We start from the raw sequence: 8,847 nt of genomic DNA on the forward strand, positions 1-8,847 counted from the left end.
ACCCTCTCTCCCCTATCCCCCACCCTCTCTCCCCTATCCCCCACCCTCTCTCCCATCTCCCCCACCCTCTCTCCCTCTCCCCTACCCTCTCTCCCATCTTCCCTCTATCCCAGCTGTCTCCCCTCTCCCCACCCTCTCCCCCACACTCTCTCCCCTATCCCCCACCCTCTCTCCCATCCCCCCCACCCTCTCTCCCTCTCCCCTACCCTCTCTTCCCTCTACCCCACCCTGTCTCCAATCTTCCCCATCCTCTCTTCCCTCTCCCCTACCCTCTCTCCATCTCCCCCACCATCTCTCCCCTCTCCCCCACCCTCTCTCCCCTCTCCCCTCTCCCCCATCCTCTCTCCCCTCTCCTCCACCCTCTCTCCTCTCTCCCATCCTCTCTCCCCGCTCCCCTCTCCCCTACCCTCTTTCCCCTCTCCCCTCTCCCCCACCCTCTCTCCCCTCTCCCCTCTCCCCCACCCTCTCTACCCTTTCCCCCACCCACTCTCCCGTCTCCCCCACCGTCTCGACCCTCTCCCCCACCCACTGTCCCCTTTCCCCCACCCTCTCTTCCTTCTCCTCTATCCTCTCTCCCCTCTCCGCTCTCCTCCACCCTCTCTCCCCTCTCCCCCACCCTCTCTCCCCTCTCCCCCACCCTCCCTCCCTTCTCTGCTCTCCCACCCTCTCTCCCCTTTCTCCCACCCTCTCTCACCTTTCCCCCACCCTCTCTCCCCTCTCCGCCACCCTCTCTCCCCTCTCCCCCACCCTCTCTCCCCTCTCCCCTCTCCCCCACCCTCTCTCCCCTCTCCCCTCTCCCCCAACCTCTCTTCCCTCTCCCCTCTCCCCCACCCTCTCTCGCCTCTCCCCCACCCTCTCTCGCCTCTCCCCTCTCCCCCACCCTCTCTCCCCTCTCCCCTCTCCCCCAACCTCTCTTCCCTCTCCCCTCTCCCCCACCCTCTCTCTCCTCTCCCTCTCCCCCACCCTCTCTCCCCTCTCCCCTCTCACACACACTCTCCCCCTCTCCCCTCTCTCCCACCCTCTCTCCCTTCTCCCCTCTCCCCTCTCCCCCACCTTCTCTCCCTATCCCCCTCCCCCACCCTCTCTCCCCCTCCCCCACCCTCTCTCCCTCTCTCCCACCCTCTCTCTCCTCTCCCCCACCCTCTCTCTCCTCTCCCCCACCCTCTCTCCCCTCTCCCCCACCCTCTCTCCCCTCTCCCCCACCCTGTCTCCCCTCTCCCCTCTCTCCCACCCTCTCTCTCCTCTCCCCCACCCTCTCTCTCCTCTCCCCCACCCTCTCTCCCTGTGCCCTCTCCCCATACTCTCTCCCCTCTCTCCCCCTCTCCCCCTCTCCCCTCTCTCCCACCCTCTCTCCTGTCTCCCCTCTCCCCCACCCCTCTCCCCTCTCTCCCACCCTCTCTCCCCTCTCCCCCACGCTTTCCTCCTCTCTCCTCTCCCCCACCCTCTCCCCCTCTCCCCTGTCTCCCACCGTCTTTCCCCCTTCTCCCCTCTCCCCCACCCTCTCTCCCCTCTCCCCTCTCCCCCCTCTCCCCTCTCCCCCACCCTCTCTCCCCTCTCCCCTCACCCCCCACCCTCTCTCCCCTCTCCCCTGTCTCCCACCGTCTTTCCCCCTTCTCCCCTCACCCCCACCCTCTCTCTCCTCTCCCCTCTCCCCTCTCCCCCACCCTCTCTCCCCTCTCCCCTCTCCCCCTCCCTCTCTCCCCTCTCCCCTCTCCCCCTCCCTCTCTCCCTCTCCCCCACCCTCCTCCCCTCTCCCCACCCTCTCTCCCCTATCCCCTTTCCCCCACCCTCTCTCTCCTCTCCCCTCTCCCCCACATTCTCTGCCCTCTCCCCCACCCTCATTTTCAGGCAGACCAGAAGCTAATTTGCTCGATGAGTGTCATTCTTTGAGTACCTGGTGGCACCAGGAACGCTGCCCTGCATGCTGGGGAAGAATGGAACCCACACAGACACAGCTCCCACTCTCAGGATTCCAGGGGCCACACAGCTGATAGCCGACCAATCTCACTAATAAGTGTAAGATTTCAACTTAGACCTCCATTATGAAAGAGAAAGACAAAGTAGTTTAAGAGCACCATGGTATATTAGGATAAAGTGGATTAAAGTTGTTTAGCTTTGCCACTTTGAAGTGCTTCCCATCCGAGTAGCTGAAGTTTACTTCCTTTTCCCTTTGATACTCAACGTTGTATCAAAAAAGGCATTCTTTTTTTTTTAAAGGAAACGGATCATGAAGATATATAAAAGCTACATATGCCTAAAAGCTCCGAATTCACACCCCAGTTGTGGTCACAAAGGAGTGAATGGAACTCTCACCCCCCTTTTTATATAATAAAAGTGCCTTTTTATATAATAAAAGTGCTTATAATATATAAGCACTTATATTATTATATTATTATACTATTATATAATAAAAGTGCTTATAAACGTGCCTTATAAAAAGTGCCTTTTTATATAATAAAAGTGCTCGGTTTATAGATGTCTCCACTGAGCGTCTCAATGAAGAGTACCATGTGCAAAACAAAACAAAAAACTTTACTGCTAGAAAGTGCTAAGCCTCATCTAACCCTGCAACGGGTTGTAATCTGTTTGCTGGTGGAGGACCTTACCTTGATGTTGACGGCTGGTGACTCACGGGGCGGGGGATTGCTGGAGGTTGGGGTGAATGTGGCAGTTTCTTAAAATAAGACAACAATGAAGTTTGTTCATTGATTCCCTCTTCCTTTCACAAAAGATTTCTCTGTAACATGTGATGCTGTTGGATAACATTTTACCCAGAGTAGAACTTCTTTCAGTATTAAAGTCAGTCCTCTCAAACCGTGCTGCTGCTTTATCAATTAACTTTATGTAATATTCTAAATCCTTTGTTGTCACTTCAACAATGTTCACAGCATCTTCACCAAGAGGAAATTCCATCTCAAGAAATAACTTACTTTGCTCCTCCATAAAAAACAACTCCTCATTCATTCAGGTTTTTAAAAAATATTTTTGTTTAAAACATAAAGCAATACACTTAGAACCACCAAAACTGGACAGCTTAGTTAGCTTAACCACAGGCATATGTAAATAAATATCCAAATAATCATTGCAAAACCTGTGTGTGGGCAGTAAGTTTCATAAACCATTTAAAATCAATGCAACAAGGAACAAATGTTTAAATTCAGATAGCAAAGTTCTTCAATTCCAAATATTAAACACTAACTTGAATATCATTTGAACAGCAGTCAAAACTGTGAATGTTCTCGTGGGTTTTATCGGGAGATTGCAGCAATGCAGTCACATCTTTAGACTCCATTTCTAATTCTGGTTCTCATGCAATTTCCACTACAGCTGCAACTACTTCCTCCCCTGAAGTCTTGCACCCCTCAAGGTTGTAATCAACTTCTTCCAAACTCTTGTTAATGTTGGTGTTTTAACCTCCTCCCATGAGTCACAAGGGTTCTTACTGGCATCTAGAATGCTGAATTCTTTCCAGCATTTTCAATTGACTTTGCCCTGATCTTTCAGAGGAATCACTATGGGCACTATAGCCTTATGAAATACATGTCTTAAAAAACAAGATTTAAATATCAAAATGACTCCTTGACCCATGGGCTATAGATTGGATGTTGTGTTAGCAGGCATGAAAACAATATTAATCTCAATGGACATCTCCATCTGAATTCGTAGGCGACCAGGTGCATTGTGAATGAGCAGTAATACTTTGAAAGTACTCTTTTTTTCTGAGCAGTAGGTCTCAACAGTGGGCTTAAAATATTCAGTAAACTATATTGTAAACGGATGTGCTGTCATTCAGGATTTGTTGCTCCTTTATAGAGCAAAGACAGAATAGATTGAGCATAATTCTTAAGGGCCCTGATCATTTATCATTTTGGAATGATAAATGAGCACTGGCTTCAACTTTAAGTCACAAACTGCATTAGCCTCTAGCAAGAGAGTCATTCTGTCCTTTGACACTTTGAAGCAAGCTGGGCATTGACTTCTCTGCAGCTATGAAAGTCCTAGTTGACATTTACTTCAAATACTAGGCTGTTTTATCTACATTAAAAATCCACTGTTTACTGTAGGCACCTTCATCAGTTCTCTTAGCTGGATCTTCTGAATAATTTGCTGTGGCTTCTGTATCAGCACTTGCTGCTTGACCATGCACTTTGATGTTATGGAGATTACTTCTTTCCATAACCTCATGAACCAACCTCTGCTAGCTTTATACTTATCTTCTACAGCTTCCTCACCTCTGTTGGCCTGTGGACACATATTGTGGTATTCCAGGTCAGGGCCTCTCTTCCAGGTGAGAGCTGATGTGAAGCTGTCTTCTGCATTTGTATGTGTTGCTGTTTGTGTGCCCTGAATCACCATCCCAGACTCCAACTGCATCAATCAAGCAAGATCCTTTTTAGCCTTTGCTCATCCTGCTTCAGTGCTCTGACTTGGAAGAAGACAATGGCAGCCTGGGGAGGAGGAGAAGATGAGTGGGAGAGCAAGGTAGAATTTCAATGTGAACGCTACCTCTTCCCCATCAAAGTCCCCTAGGAATCTTCTCTGAAGACTGGCTGTCAGCAAGCTTAGGCTCTTCTGTCAGATAGCAAGTCACTTGGCAGCCTCAGTTGGTCTTTCTTTCCCAGATTTCATTGCTTCTTGTTTCTGGCTTCAGTGGCTTCCTCTCAGCTTCTCTGGCGCTTTTCTGTGAGCTTCACTTAATTTAATCTCTTGGGAGCTATTAAACATTTTTACATACTAAATAGAACATCTGTTAGTAGTGCCAAAGTATATACTTATTATTATCCTTAGTAGTTGTGGTAGCTAGGTTCAGGTGTCAGCTTGGCCAGGTGAAGGTACCTAGTTATATTGCTGTGGGTATAAGTCAATGGCATGTGAAGCTCATCTGTCACTGGTTACATCTGCAGTCAGCTAGGAGGCATGGCTACTACAATGTTTGATATAATTGGCTGGTGCTTAAATAAGAGAGTTCAATGTGGTACAGCCCAAGCAGCTCAGCATACCTCATCTCAGTGCTCACAGCTCAGCCCAGGCCTTTGGAAATGCAGAAAGGAATCACCCCGGGGAAAGTTGTTGGAACCCAGAGGCCTGGAGAGAAGGCCAGCAGAGATCACCTGAGCCTTCCCACGTAAGAAAGAACCTCAGTTGAAAGTTAGAACTATAACTCTTTCCTCTTAAGAACTATAACTAAATAAATCCCCTTTTATTAAAAGCCAATTCGTCTCTGGTGTGTTGCATTCTGGCAGCTAGCAACTTAGAACATTAGTCAAGAATGTCTCTGATAATTTTGTTCTGCTGATTTCTAACTTCCCAATATCCTACAAATAGGATTCTGTTTTTGTGCACAGAGGTTCTCCTATGCCATTTTCATACTATAGTACCTTGCTTTAGGCAGCCTTGAAATACAGAGTTCTTAATAATGAAAAAATTTATAGACTAATTAAAACTTTTCTAATTTTTCCTTATCACAAACTGTATACATTTTACAGTAAATTTTTAAAACAACCAGACGTAACTATTGTCTGACAGCAGTGTCAACTGCTATAGAAAATTTTAATCCAGCTAAAATATGGATAGTGGGAACCCCAAGAAATGATACCGCATTTTGAAATGTACTCTAAAAATCATAATAAGGATTAATAAGCAAATTTGGTTAGGTTGTTTACTGCAGGACTTTAAAATTGCTGCCTATTCATATGAACGAGGTACTGTCCCAGAAATTAAATGATTTTGAAACAAGGATACACCAGGGGGGCGCTGTGGAGCTCATGGTAGCTCATGATTACATTTCTAGAATAACAGCTTTACCGACTAAAATTTGTCATTTGGAACTAACACTTAAAATGTCAAGTTGTGATTACATTTGTTCCCATAGCATGATCGATCAAAAATACAATTATACTTTAATCATGATTTTCATATTAAGGATAATTACATTAAAATGATCATAAGAGTACAGAATTAGAAAGTCAGTAAATAGGAAGTAGCCTTAATTTTAGCTTATGTTCTCTGATATAATATTACTAATTATCAAGATTTTAAAACCAGTTTAGAGTAATTTATTTTCTATTGATAGCTACTCTCATAAGACCAGAAGCCATTTACAGTAATTTGTATATATTAAAATCTGGAATATCCACATTTTTCTTTTTCTAAATTAAAAACTTTTAAATGGCAATATATTCATGTGGTTAAAGTTTAAATATATAGCTAAAATTTTCCCTCCCACCTCTGACCCCCAGCTATCCAGCTCCTTTCCCCATAGACAACCAATTTTACTAGTTTTTTTTGTGTGTGTATCTTTCCAGGGATATTTAATGTTTGATGCAAAGAAATAGACGTATATTATTTTTGTGCCCATATTTTACACAGATGGTAGCATGTTCTACATAAGATTTCATGCCTTGTTTTTTTCACTTAATACTTTGGAGACCTTTCTATAATTGTACAAAAATTCCCTTTTATTTTTCTTAGCATCTGCATAGTGTTCCATATATGCCTATACTATAATTTCTTTATTCCTGTTGATGGGTTTACTGATTTGTTTCAAGCTCTTTCGATTATAAACAATGCTGTAATGAATCATTCATCTTGTACATACATCATTTTGCACATGTATTATAAATGTAGGATACATTCCTAGGAGTGAAATCATTGGACTAAAGGGTTTGTGCATTTGTAAGTTTTGATAAATGTGCCAAATTACCCTCTATGGAAGCTGGCAGTTTAATATGTCTTTCAAGCAAGGTGCTTTGTCTCTCCCTCTTTCTCTCTCCTTTCCCCCTTATATGTGCAATTGTGTTTAATATAAACTGTGCTGGTTTAAAAGGATGTATGTCCCCTAGAAAAGCCATGTTTTAATCAAAATCCCATTTCATAAAGGTAGAATAATCCCTATTCAATACTGTATGTTTGAAACTGTAATCAGATCATCTCCCTGGAGATGTGATTTAATCAAGAGTGGTTGTTAAACTGGATTAGGTGATGACGTGTCTCTACCTATTTGGGTGGGTCTTGATTAGTTTCTAGAGTCCTATGAAAGAGGAAAAATTTTGGAGAATGAAGGAGACTCACAGAGAGCAGAGAATGCTGCAGCACCACAAAGCAGAGAGTCCATGGGCCAGTGACCTTGGGAGATGAAGAAGGAAAACGCCTCCCAGGGAGCTTCATGAAACAGGAAGCCAGGAGAGAAAGCTAGCAGATGATGTCTTGCTTGCCATGCGCACTTCCAGATGAGAGAGAAACCCTGACTGTGTTCACCATGGGCCTTCTCACTTGAGAGAGAAACCCTGAACTTTATTGGCCTTCTTGAACCAAGGTATCTTTCCTTGGATGCCTTAGATTGGACATTTCTATAGACTTGTAATTGGGACATTTTCTTGGCCTTAGAACTGTAAACTAGCAACTTATTAAATTCCCCTTTTTAAAAGCCATTCTGTTTCTGGTATATTGAATTCCAGCAGCTAGCAAACTAGAACATAAACTATATATATATATAACCACGTAAAACTGTTTAATCCTGAATAGGACTGGAGTCAGCTGTATTTTTTAAGGTTTTGGATTTTTTTTTCCTGTTTCTCTCCTTGATTATTTTCTGTCTTTCCTTTTAGCTGTCCATTGGTTTATACTGTAATGGTTTCTCCTGTGCCCCCTCTTAATTTTCATCTTCTAATCTTTTGAAAAAGCAGATATCCAAGCTTATTAGGTACATGTCAAGAAAAGATCAAACTACTTTGCCAACTTTACCATTTATTTCTTGAAGTAGAGATCCCGGTTCGGATTTGCTCCAAATTTGGAATCTGAGTTAATCAGATTCTTTATATCTGTTTCATTCACAGTAAGGCATTGCCATATATTTTAATATTACTTTTTGAATTAGCCAGTTACATCTTGAAGCAAGAGGCCTTTCCCAGAAGCCGAGCCTAAGGAGCGGAGTTTATCCTTGGATGCAGACGTGCTGTCCACAGCACATGGCTCCGGAGGTAAACGCATCAGCGTGGCAGACTCGAAAACGGCCCGTGTCATTGCGGGGCGGCTTATTCAGTGAAATCTTCCTAACTCCCAAGTCCGCCCGCTGCACTCGGTCGCCCTGCGGGCTCGGCGGCGGGGGCGCTGGGGGAGACGGGCGGGTTCCCCACCCCTCCGGGCTGCCAGAGCCCACACGCCCTCCCCGCCCTCGGCTCCCCGCTCCCAGGGCAGTGGCACTGAGTGCGGTTCCCATCCTGACCCCAGTGCTCCCTTTGTGACTTCTCAGGTCTCCCATGCCGGTTTAACCAATCCGCTTACTAAGTGCCCTGGTAAACTAACACGTGGTTTCTTTTTTCCTGATAGAATGATTATCAGCCCAGGTTATCCAGAAAAGTGAACATGAACGACTCTAATTGTTTTGACTTTATGAAATGTCAGTAATGTCAAAGTCCTGGTCAAAGTAACAATATGTACTGAAATCACTTCCTGGTCACTTAGAAAATCCTGAAAACACGGCAGTCTTGAAGAAGAAACCCTGAAAAATAATTTTTTGTGGACTGAGTTTCTAACACAGGTTAAACACCAAGATAACTTGTAGCACAGATAAGCTACAAACCTGTCACGTGACAAGTGACTACACCAAATGAGTGCAAAGAGTTGAACTGCTTGGCAGTGGCCCTTGCACTTAGAATACAACCATATCTGATAGGAAGGCCTGGCAGCACGCGAGTCATTCGACAAATATTTATGGAGCACTTCCTATATGCATGTCAGGTACTGTAGGTTCTGGGAATCCACGGGTGAGCAACACAACTCTTGTAGAACTTTCCATCTCATAGATAATGTGACAGAGGTAAATGCTTTCTCAGCTTAAGAAAATGG

The 8,847-nt window shown here is 45.0% G+C and overlaps 1 long non-coding RNA gene across 1 annotated transcript; it reads left to right on the forward strand.

Moving 5' to 3' along the window:
* The first annotated feature begins 1,782 nt into the window (after window positions 1–1,782).
* On the forward strand, window positions 1,783–2,814 carry LOC143668858 (uncharacterized). The gene is made up of 2 exons (XR_013168591.1): window positions 1,783–2,016; window positions 2,218–2,814. It is a non-coding gene; the product is annotated as an uncharacterized LOC143668858 (long non-coding RNA).
* Window positions 2,815–8,847: the final 6,033 nt, after the last annotated feature.

The sequence above is a fragment of the Tamandua tetradactyla genome, chromosome 25, assembly GCF_023851605.1.
Source record: "Tamandua tetradactyla isolate mTamTet1 chromosome 25, mTamTet1.pri, whole genome shotgun sequence".
Taxonomy (NCBI): domain Eukaryota; kingdom Metazoa; phylum Chordata; class Mammalia; order Pilosa; family Myrmecophagidae; genus Tamandua; species Tamandua tetradactyla.